Source organism: Lepisma saccharinum, chromosome 1 (assembly GCF_977018435.1).
Source record: "Lepisma saccharinum chromosome 1, izLepSacc3.1, whole genome shotgun sequence".
In the NCBI taxonomy this organism is placed as follows: Eukaryota; Metazoa; Arthropoda; class Insecta; order Zygentoma; family Lepismatidae; genus Lepisma; species Lepisma saccharinum.
In genome coordinates, this window is record NC_139229.1 from 7,987,649 (window position 1) to 8,000,287 (window position 12,639).

A 12,639-nucleotide genomic window follows, 5' to 3' on the forward strand; every position below is an offset into this window, starting at 1 on the left:
GGTGGGGACTACTTTGGGAGGTCCCTGGACTAAGGATAAGATCTACATTCATTAAGAATACGTATATTAAATTGGGCACCTGGAATGTTCTGAGCCTTTACCGGCCTGGGGCATTTCAGTGTACAGTTAATGAGATAGTTAAGTATAAATTAGATATAGTAGCTGTCCAGGAAGTTAGGTGGCCAGGTGAAGGGAAATGTAAAACTAAAAATTATACTTTTTTGTATGGTGGTACTGAAAATCATAATTTTGGAACAGGCTTTTTCATAAATAATAGAATTATCTCGGCTCTTAAAACAGTAGAATTTATTAATGATAGGATATAATATGCAATTTTACAGGGTAGGTGGTGTAAAATTATTTTAATAAACATACATGCACCAACGGAAGATAAATATGTACTAAAGATGGTTTTTATGCAGAGTTAGAACAGGTCTTTGATAAATTTTCTCAGTATGATATGAAAATTGTGTTAGGTGACTGTAATGCACAGACTGGCAAAGAAGAGACATTTAAACCCACGATTGGTAAAGAAAATCTTCATGAATTAAGTAATGATAATGGTATAAGATTGATTACTTTTGCAACCTCAAAGAATTTAAATGTGAAAAGTACCACTTTTAAACATAAAGATATCCATAAATATACCTGGTCTTCTCCAGATGGTAAAACTCAAAATCAGATAGATCATATTCTCATTGATAAGAGAAGGCATACTAGTATAATTGACGTTCGTACACATAGAGGTGCTGACTGTGCCAGTGACCATTATTTAGTAATTGCTAAATTTAGAGAAAGACTCTCAGTGATAAATCATAAGCAACAAAATCTAAAAGTTATAAAATTTGATACAGGAAAGTTTACTGATGAAAGAATTAAGAAAGATTACCAAATTAAACTGTCAAATAGATTTGATGTTTTGCAGGATTTAAATGATGATGAAAATATAAATGAAACAGACGTAAATAAGAATTGGGAGCACATACGTAATGCAATAGAATCAGCAGCTAAAGAAAGTATAGGATACCATAAACCGAGATAAAGTAAGCCATGGTTTGATAATGAATGTCATAATCTAATAGAAATAAGAAATCAGGCTAGACTTAGGTGGTTAAATAACTCTGATGATACAAACCTAAACAATTATAATACAATAAAGCGAGAAGTTAACCGCACGTTTAGAAGTAAAAAAAGAGATTACTTGAAAAGCAAAATTAACGAAATTTAAACAAACAGCAAAAATAAAAATATCAGAGATTTATATAAAGGTGTAAATGAGTTTAGAAAGGGGTGGCAACCTAAAGTAAACTTGATAAAAGATAAAGACGGTGATTTTCTAGCTGACCCAAGCGATATTCTAAATAGATGGAAGAACTACTTTAATGACCTTTTAAATGTTCATGTAGGAGATAAATCAGAAGTAAATGAAGTCCACATAGCAGAACCTTTAGTTCCAGAACCTAACTTGAGTGAAGTTAAAGATGCTATTAAAAGGCTAAAGAATAACAAAGCACCTGGCATTGATTTAATACCAGCTGAGTTAATTAAATATGGTGGAAATTCATTAATATGTCAAATTCATAAATTAATTTGTTTAATATGGAATAAAGAAGAAATCCCTCAACAGTGGAAAGAATCCATAATTGTTCCTGTGTTTAAAATAAGGTGATAAAATGAACTGCAATAATTACCGTGGAATTTCTCTACTCTCAACAAGATACAAAATATTGTCTAACATTCTTTTAACAAGATTAACACCATATGCTAATGAAATTATAGGTGATTATCAATGTGGATTTAAATGTAACAGATCAACTACAGATCAAATTTTTCACATCAGACAGACACTTGAAAAAAGTGGGAATATAATCAAAATGTCCATCAGCTATTCATTGATTTCAAAAAAGCATATGATTCGGTCAAAAGAGACAAATTATATAATATATTAGTCGAGTTTGGAATACCTAAGAAGCTTGTCAGTATGATAAAAGTATGCACCAGTGAAACAGAAAGTAAAATTCGTGTGGGTATTAATGTGTCTGACAAATTTACAATTCATGATGGGTTAAAACAAGGAGATGCATTATCTCCATTGCTCTTTAATTTTGCCTTAGAATATGCTGTTAGGAAGGTAAAAGAAACTAAAGAAGGACTAAAATTAAATGGTGTGACTCAGTTGTTAGCATATGCAGATGATGTAGACTTACTGGGGGATGATGTGAATACAATTAAGAATAATGCTAAAATATTTTTCAAAACTGCTAAAGAGATAAGTTTGGAAGTTAACAAAGAGAAAACTAAATATATGCTTACAGGCCGAAACCAAGTGTTAGGTAATAATCAAAATCTAATTATTGATAACAACTCGTTTGAACCAGTTTCCAAATTCAAATACTTAGGAGTATTATTAACAAATGAAAATTATATTAAAGACGACATAAAAAGTAGGCTTAATTCAGGAAATGCATGTTACTTCTCTCTTCATAAACTTTTGTCTTCTCGTTTAATATCTAAGAAACTAAAAGTTAAAATATACAAAACCATAATTTTGCCTGTAGTATTATATGGATGTGAAACTTGTTCCCTTACATTGAAAGAGGAACATAAATTGAGAGTATTTGAAAATAAGATCCTTAGGAAAATCTTTGGACCTAAAAGGGATGAGGAGACAGGTGAGTGGAGAAGGTTACATAATTTAGAACTACATAATTTGTATTCATCTCCAGATATTATTAGAATAATTAAATCAAGAAGACTTAGGTGGGCAGGCCATGTGGCACGAATGGGAGAGGAAGGAGGAGTTTACAGGATTCTTGTTGGGAAACCTGATTGTAAGATACCTGTCGGAAGGCCAAGACGAAGATGGAGGGACAACGTTGAGATGGACCTAAGGGAAATCGGTAGGGATGGAAAAGAGTATATAGATCTTGCTCAAGATAGGGACAGATGGAAGGCCTGTGTTGCTGCAGCCATGAACCATCGGGTTTAAGAAGACTAGAGAGTTAGTTAGTTCGTTAGTTAGGTCTTATATTATGGCGGATATTTTAGTTAGAGTAAACATTAACTAAAATGTAATGTAAATGTAAAATGTTAGAGTTAGTTTAGTAGGAGTAATATTAACAAATGAAAATTATATTAAAGAGGAAATAAAAAGTTGGCTTAATTCAGGAAATGCATGTTACTTCTCTCTTCATAAACTTTTGTCTTCTCGTTTAATATCTAAGAAACTAAAAGTTCAAATATACAAAACAGTAATTTTGCCTGTAGTATTATATGTGTGTGAAACTTGGTCCCTTACATTGAAAGAGGAACATAAATTGAGAGTATTTGAAAATATGATCCCGAGGAAAATCTTTGGACCTAAAAGGGATGAGGAGACAGGTGAGTGGAGAAGGTTCCATAATTTAGAACTACATAATTTGTATTCATGTCCAGATATTACTAGAATAATTAAATCAAGAAGACTTAGGTGGGCAGGCCATGTGGCACGAATGGGAGAGGAAAGAGGAATTTTCAGGATTCTTGTTGGGAAACCTGATGGTAAGAGACCTGTAGGAAGGCCAAGACGAAATTGGAGTGACAACGTTGAGATTGAGCTAAAGGAAATCGGTAGGGATGGAAAAGAGTATATAGATCTTGCTCAAGATAGGGACAGATGGAAGGCCTGTATTGCTGCAGCCATGAACCTTCGGGTTTAAGAGGGCTAGAGAGTTAGTTAGTTAGTTATTTTAGTTAGAGGAAGATTGAGCATTAAATTGAGGGGGGTATCCAATTCTTGTGTATTACTATTGTGTTAGAGTGTTGTGGAAAGTCTGGTGTGCAGACTGAGAATTTTTTTTTTTTTGGCGGAGGCAATATCCACTCTTCAATGTGCTAGCTTTAAGTTTTTCGAAAATCGAACAATTAAAAGATATGGACAGTTTAACACGATATTGAATTGAAATATACATCAATTATTATGTATTCATCTAAACTATTTTGGGGGATGAACGATTTTAGGGGCGGTCTTTAGTGATGAGCACCCCTGTTTAGGGAGGAGGGGCAGCTTCATCTCTCTACCGGAGAGAATGAGAGAGAGAGAGAGAGAGGGGGGAGAGATTCTCTGTTTACGTTTGCCTCTTGTCTATGCGTGCAACCTACTCTTCGTGGATTTGTGTTGTTTAGGACCTAACTCGGCGAGATTGCAATTGAGAAATTTTCTCGTATCTTACCGAAAGTAAATTAGGTTATCATTGATTCCAATAAAATACATAAGTATATTGTTCCAAATATGTAATATCTACTACTATAAATATGCCAAAGCCAAGTGTTTTGTTTGGTACGTTGTAGGTCCGCCATGTTGAAACGAGTTCAAAGATGTTAACCTGAATAAAGAATCTGGAGTGCGGTTTCTTTTACAATCTCAAAAGTAAATATATCATAAGACTGTTTCAAAATAAATTTACCGAAGTTCAATTACTTATATATCTTACACAAGGAAACAACTTCAACCGCTTCCTCATATTATCTGTGAATGAATAGATGCTTGAACTTGACACGTTATTTCAGTCAAAAGAACATGATTATTTAACTAAAACATAATAAAAATGATCACATGAAGACTCGTAGCATTCACGTGATGCCTCTCAGGGTATTGGGTAATAATATATCTGTTGTTCGTCAAATTAAATTAAAAAGTTTTCACTAAGAGAAAAGAAGTGTATTTTATTTACTTCTTAGGAAGAGAATACTTATGTGCATAACATTTTTTTTATATAAAATATTTATTGGTTGTGGACAAAATCCATGCACCAGTTAACAATTTATCAATTGGTATTATACGCGTATACATGTATGCACATAATATTTACTCACAATTATTCCTTTCATAATAAATAGTTTCCAAATTTCATTACACTTTTACAGAATTATATTAGACTTATTAAGATATTTTGTAAGAATATAGATTACCAAGGATGAAGGTGAAGTCAGTAAACAAGGCAGTGTCAGTGGCGCTTGATGTCCACTCCTGTACAATTCCTGTAAAAATGGTTCTCTGTAAGTCTCATAAAGTTTGCATTGAAATATAATGTGGTTTGGAGTTGCAGTATATTCATTGCACAAACAAACTGGTGGTCACTAAATTCTTCTTGTAAAGGTGAGCTGCGGCGATAGTGTCATTTAACCTGCAGCGCATTATAGTTGTGAGGAAACTCCGGGAGAGTTGAATCTGTTTAAACCAACATTCCTTTGGAATTCTTTCTTGTATAGAATAGTAGGCCTTACAGGATTGAGTGCCAGTATTTGTCCACAAGCTTTGCCAGTCAGTAAATAGTACTTTTCTAGTGTGTGATTCCAAAACTACGGACGGAATCTTTATTGAAAGCGGCCGTTGGATTGTTTGATTCGCTGCATATTTTGCCAAAGTATCTGCTATATTGTTCCCTTCTATTAAAGAATGTCCAGGTGTCCAAATAAAGTTGATATCATATCCCAATCTCGTTAATTTCAGTGTGAGTATTCTTATGTTAACAATGTACCATTCCGTATGACATGACCATGATGCAAACTGTAAAGAATTTAGCACAGAGGCTGAATCGGTTGCAATTAGAACTGAATTTAACTTATTCTTTTGTACGTACATAAGGCAATGCCTGTCGTATTGCAAAAGCTTCTGCAGTGTAAATGGACAGATACGATGGCAAAGGAAAAAAATTGAATTCTGCAGAATTATCACAGTAAAATGTTGCTTCTGTTTTTCCAGACGTTGATTTTGAAGCATCTGTATATATGTGATATTCACATTGTAATTTTGAATGTATGTAGTCTTGATATATATTATTTGAAATTGTAGGGATTGTCTTCCTGAAAATTCTACTTGGGTAGGCAGGAAAATGAATCCTCATGGGAGATATCATATTAAAGTAGTCTGTCATAAAGCATGGTGCATTAGGTAAACGAATAATATTAGCTTGAAATTTATTAATGTCCTTATAAGCATAATATAGTATAGGTAATCTGGATTTATATTTTGCTGTACGTCTGTTGAGCATCAAAGAGTCTAACAATTGAAGTTTTGGTATGATCGGAGATGTCGTGTTGGCAATTTTCTTAAGTAAAAATTTGCTCGCAAGATATTTGATTCTAAGTTTGTATGGTGGATCTCCCACTTCTACGAAAGTTGCTTGTTTTGGAGTTCCTTTCCAAAGGCCATAAATCCTGGGTAAACTGCTATATTGGATAGAAGATAGCGTGTTAAAAGCCCAACTTATATTATCATTGTACATAAAGGAACCATACTCTAGTCTTGAGTTTAGCATCTGTTTATGGATCTGATGTAATCATTTAGGATCAGCACCCCACTTTTTCTTAACTGTCAACATTTTTATTATGTTAAACACTTGAGATCCCTTACATTGTGCCAGTTCTACTTGTGACTTCTATTTAAGTTTTTCATCTAATATAAGTCCCAAAAATTTATGACTTCTTTGTTGACTAATAGTTTTTCCGTTTATATTTATTGATATGCATGAATGAGATCTCTTCTTATTAAAAACTACCACCGAAGACTTACCTGGATTTACTTCAATTCCATTGACATCACACCATGATGATAATTCATCCAGAGATTTTTGAATTTTTTGAGCCCCTTCTTGAATATTTTTACTACTAGTGTATATAACAATATCATCTGCATACGAGGGTCACTATTTATATTTTGAGCCTTGGCAACACTGATTGAAGTTAGGCGCGATTTGATTTTTGCACGGAATCGTCTGGCATTATTGACCATAACGTACTTCAAATGTTTTGTCAATAGCTTCATTTGTGTTGTTTATGTTGCCTTGGAGATTGCGCGACAACAATAAAATGGAATTAACTCGTGAACATTTTCGTGCGATGGTTTTTTACGATTTTCGACGTGGATTATCAAGACAAGAGTGCATCGATCAACTTACTTCCACATTGGCGATGAAGCCCCATCCTTTGCCACTGTGAAACGCTGGTATAACGAATTTAATCTTGGCCGCCATTCGCTCACCGACGAGATTCGCGAAGGTCGTCCAAAATCAGTTGTTGTTCAAGAAAACATTGATGCTGTGCAAAACCGAATACTGCAAGATCGTCATGTGACATACTGTGAGATTTAGGCAACCATAGTCATTAGTTCCACCAGCATATATAAAATATTACATGATCATTTAGCTGTGAGAAAGGTATGTTCTCGTTGGATCCCACACAATTTGACAAAAACTCAAGAAGACGCTCGCGTCAATTGGTGCAAACAAATGCTCAATAAATACAATCGTGGTGCTTCAAAAGACGTATATAAGATTGTAACAGGTGACGAATCATGGATATATGCATATGAGCCGGAACGTAAACAGCAGTCGACTGTATGGGTGTTTCAAGATGAACCCATTCCAACAAAAGTTGTTCGCGCTCGAAGCACATCGAAACAAATGGTCGCCTGTTTTTTCGGGAAAACTGGTCATGTGGCAACTGTGCCTTTAGAGGAACGTAGAACGGTCAACTCTGAATGGTACACAACAATTTGTTTGCCAGAGGTCTTCGGTCAAATACGGTAAACAAACAAACGCCGTCGGATCATTCTTCATCAAGACAAAGCCAGCTGTCACACATCTCGTCTAACAACCGACTTTATGAACAGTCAAAAAATCGAATTGATGGGTCATCCGCTGTACAGTCCTAATTTGGCACCCAATGACTTCTTCTTGTTCCCGAATGTCAAGAATAAATTGCGTGGACAACGATTTTCGTCGGCGGAAAACGCCGTTGATGCGTTCAAAAACCATATTATGGAGGTGTCTCAAGAAGATTGGAAAAACTGCTTTGACAAATGGTTCGAACGAATGCAAAAGTGTATTGACCATAAAGGAGAATACTTCGAAAAACAATAAAGCAGTTTTGAATGCCAAATTCCTGTTTTTTCATTGTTAGGCTCAAAATATAAATAGTGACCCTCGTATTATAATAGACGAGTGTGTTGAAGAATTTTTGAGCCTAAATCTGCCGTGTACATATTAAATAGCATGGGACTCAGCACTGCTCCTTGTGGTAGACCTTTATGTGTATAACGTGTGGTGGATAACTGTCCTCCATATCGATTGTACAACTTACGTGCCAATAATAATCGAAGAATACTTTTTATAAAATTACGTGGAACGTTCATTTTCTCCAATTTTTGTAACAGTATATTTGGAAGGACAGAATCATAGGCGCTACTTAGATCGAGAAAAACTACGATACAAAATTCCCGCCGTTTGAAAGATAACCATATATCTAAAATTAGTGTCGCTAATACATCTACTGTTCCAGTTCCTTTCCTAAATCCCATCTGATGTTTCGGTAATTTCTGATGATATTCGACTCACCATGTTAATCTGTTCAGTATTAAATGTTCATATAATTTAGCAAGGCATGATGACATTGCAATAGATCTATAGTTCGTATGTATTCCTGATTGTTTACCTGGTTTTAATATGGGTATTATCACCACTTCTTTCCACTGTGATGGAATTTCTCCACTATTCCATATTGAATTGTATGTATTTAGTAAAATTTCATATCCATTCAAAGGCCAGTGTTGAATACATTCGTATGTAATACCATCTAAACCCGGAGACGTTTTCTTTCGTTTATGAACAACATATTCTAATTCATCCATAGTGAATAGCGATTCTAACGTGGATGTTTCTGGATATTTCATAGAGTTTATCAATTGACAAAGATTAGTTTCAACCGTATCTGGTGTCAATTTGTGGTGAAATTCTTTTATCCAGGCTGAATTGATATCTCCTCCAAAATAATGACAAGTATTACCTATTATTGGACATACTTCTTATTACTTTCCAAGTCACTGAAATAGAAGAATATTTAGTTAATGTAGAGCAAAATGACTTCCAAAAGTATGATTTTGATTTCTTTAGGAATCTCTGAGTTTTTGCTGCAATTTCTTTATATCTAATAAAATGATTGATGGTAGGATTCTCCTTATAATTTATGTATGCTTTTTGTCGTTCGTTTACCCATTTCTGGCAATCCGTTGTCCACCACGGAGTCACTTTTCTTCTAGATCCAAAATTAGATATTGTTGCATTTATTTGTTCTTGTCGAATGAGAGACACCAATGTGTCATACGATACTTCTTGTTTCAACAATTCATTCTTTATTGCATTGTTTACATTTCCGGAGAATTTCTGCCATTCAACCCTTCTTGTAATATATTGACTATTGTTTTGTTCAGAGCGCATAGTAAATCACGTTATATTTTTCTTATGTTGGAAGGTTATCATAATTGGCATGTGATTACTGTTGTAACACTTCTCTAATAAACTCCAATGGATTTTTGAAGCTATATCATTTGAGGTAATAGATATGTCTGGAGCACTCGGCTGTTCATTAGGTCTTGAGATTATTGTAGGTGTCCCGTCGTTGAGTAATACAGCTGAGGAATCTTGCAAGTAATTATATAAATCTTTACCTGATCGATCAGTTAGAGAACAGCCCCACATAGGGTGGTGTGCATTAATGTCCCCTGCCAGCACAAATGAAGTGTTTGGTGGAAGCTGCCCAACGATATTCTGCCACACTGTAACAGGGAGGTGCACTGTGGGAGGGCAGTTAATTGATACATAAGACATATCAGCAATCCGAATACCTGTAATCTGAATTTGACTGTTTATATTTTGAAACAAAATAATGTCATACTGTATATTTCTTTTAACACCTATAGCTGAACCACCGTATCCATCTAATCGATCATCTCTTATCCAATTGTAACCTTTAAACTTCAAAGTTGAGTCAGTTTTCAACCACGGTTTCTTGTATAAGAAGGACATCTGCAGAAAAATAAGATAAAATATGTTGTAAATTATGTCTATTAGGAATTAAACTTCGTATATTCCATTGTAATATTTTCAAGACTTTATCTGGCATGCTGGTTGTTGAAATAAGTATTGCAAAATACTTGTAGCAATACAAGTCCAGTCCTGGTTAACGTTCAATGTCGAAGTCCCTGCTAGGCTACATAATTGTTCTATAAATAATGAAAAATTATTTAGGAATTTTGTAGAATTATGTTCTTATGCCCGATTTGGCTGGATAGCTTGAGCCGCCTCTGCAAGAACAAATAATTTATTTTGTTGGCACAAATCCGGAGCATTGTCTTTTCGAGATCCTGACAAAGAATAATCAGGGTTTGTCATTCTCTTTTTATATTCATTTTGTCCAAATGGTTTCAATGTTTGAGAAGATTTCTGGCGTTTTCCTTGAGAAGACTCAGTCTCTTCCAAATATTTTCCAGCTTTCTTTGAACTGTACAATGGCCTTTTATTAGATACACTGTATTGATCTTGTATTATATTATTATGATATGAGGTGCTACTCGAATTGTTAAATATCGAAGCATATGTAAATGGCATTACTGTCTTTTCTATTTCCTGAACATGGCCAGTAGATATCTGTTCATATCCATACATATTGTTAATTTTTGGGACTTTCTTCATAGCTTCGTTAAACGTAACATTTTGAACTGTCATAATTTTGATTATTTCCTTTTGGCGTTGTTTTTCAGGACAGTTTTTGTCAATTGCAGTGTGCTCCTGATTACAATGGCAACACTTGATCTTATTTGTGCAAGAGGACGATTCGTGATTATCACCACAGCGTTTGCATTTTAATTTACTTTTGCAATTAGCCCTGAAGTGCCCATTAAACAATTAGTGCACTGTTTAATCAAGGGAATGTACCTATCATTATCAAACTTTTTGTAAAACAGTGTTACATATTGTGGTAAGGATTGCGAGTCGAATGTTACAATTACCGTTCGAGTTGGAACAGCAACGCGAGTAGGCCTACCCTCCTCGTACTTATACTTCACAATGCGTTTTACCTTGATTACTTTGGCTGTTGATGAATTTATATTTTGCAAAATTTCATCTCCACTTATTGACTGATATACATCTTTCATAATTCCCATTCTTCGTACTCGGTGTGATGGAACAAAACCTTCCCAATTATTCTGTAACAGTAATGGATTCGAAAGGAAATCATTTGCATAATTAGATGTCGTAAATGTAAGTCTAGCTAGATTTTTCCCAAGGCTATCTATCTCTTTCAAACCTCTAATATTTTCTTTGCTGACTATTTGGCCTAATATTAAAATGTGAAGTTGACCAATGTTTCCTTTGCCATTTCCACCTGAGGCATCCTGATGTTTAGATTTCACAAATATTTCATACGGACCTAAATGATTACTTCTGTACTTCAATACCTGTTGCTCATAAACTTTTTTGGAACTTGATTTACTAATTTGTTGGGTGTAATCTATATTATTACACTGAAAATTCAACTTATTAACTTCTTCTACAGAAGTTATGATTTCCACGTTGCTGGAAAGTTCCATGGCACTAATGTCCGTGTCCATGTTGGATTCAGCTGGTTTTGTACCAGCAAATTTGGCTTTACGGCCTTTAGATTTTTTCATGAATTAATGTTCACATTGTCGCACATATATTTAGAACGACACTAATATTCAAACAGTAAACTATAAAGTCTCAAATTCTAACTTAGAACACAAAATTATCTTCGCAACAAATCACTTACACAATCACATCTGTAACCACAGACTCAATCTCGTTCTAACTCTGTGCATAACATTCATTTCACTCAAAGAAATAACAGCACAGATTAATAACAGCTTCTTATAATTCAACTTGATCACTCTTTCAAAACTCAAAGCCCGAACTAAAAGTAAAGACAAAACATAATCGTAATTCCCATGGTAACAGCTCTTACCAGATATGAATATACAGGTCAGTCCCTATCCTGACATTATCAGTGACTAAGTATTATATACCACAAGATCACATACTAAATAGCAGAGATTAAGCTTAATAACAATAAATATTTGTACAACGAGAAATGTAATTATGAACAATAAATATTTGTACAAGAGGAAAGGACGTGTCAACCTAATTGTAACTCGCTTAAATTTCGACATACATTTGATCTGATATACAGGGTTTTCGTAAATGATTGTCGGGGTTACAAACAAGCACTGTATTTTACCTAATAAAGATAGATACATGCAATTTTTTGCAAAATGTTAGAAAACTCACCAAGTTTTTATGACAAAGTCACAAATGTTCCATGTGCTCGCCTCGCGATATCCTGCAGATATCTTAGCGATAGTTCATTTCCTGCCACGCTCGGGATAGCATATCACGTGTAACACTGTTGATGGAATTGGTTATGCATGTTTTCAGTTTCTCAATGGTAGTGGGTAATGGAGGATAGTAAACGGTATATTTTACGTATCTCCATAGAAAAAAATCGCAAGAAGAAAGGCCAGGGGAACTAGGCGGCCATGATAAAAAAAAATCGTAGAACACTCCATTATGTTGTCTTCGGAATGTTTAGTTCCTTGGATCCAGCAGGAATCGATTTCTTCGGGCTCCGTAGATAGGTTTCACGAAATCGCTCCACATCATGTTCCGACACTGATAGTGGACCACTGCATTTGCCTTTGAAAATGTAACCTTTTTCTTTGAACTGTGAATACCACCTTCTAAACGAATTGTCGCATACGAAAATGTCGTCGCACAACTGTAACGGACCTCGTTGCGTGATATTCAA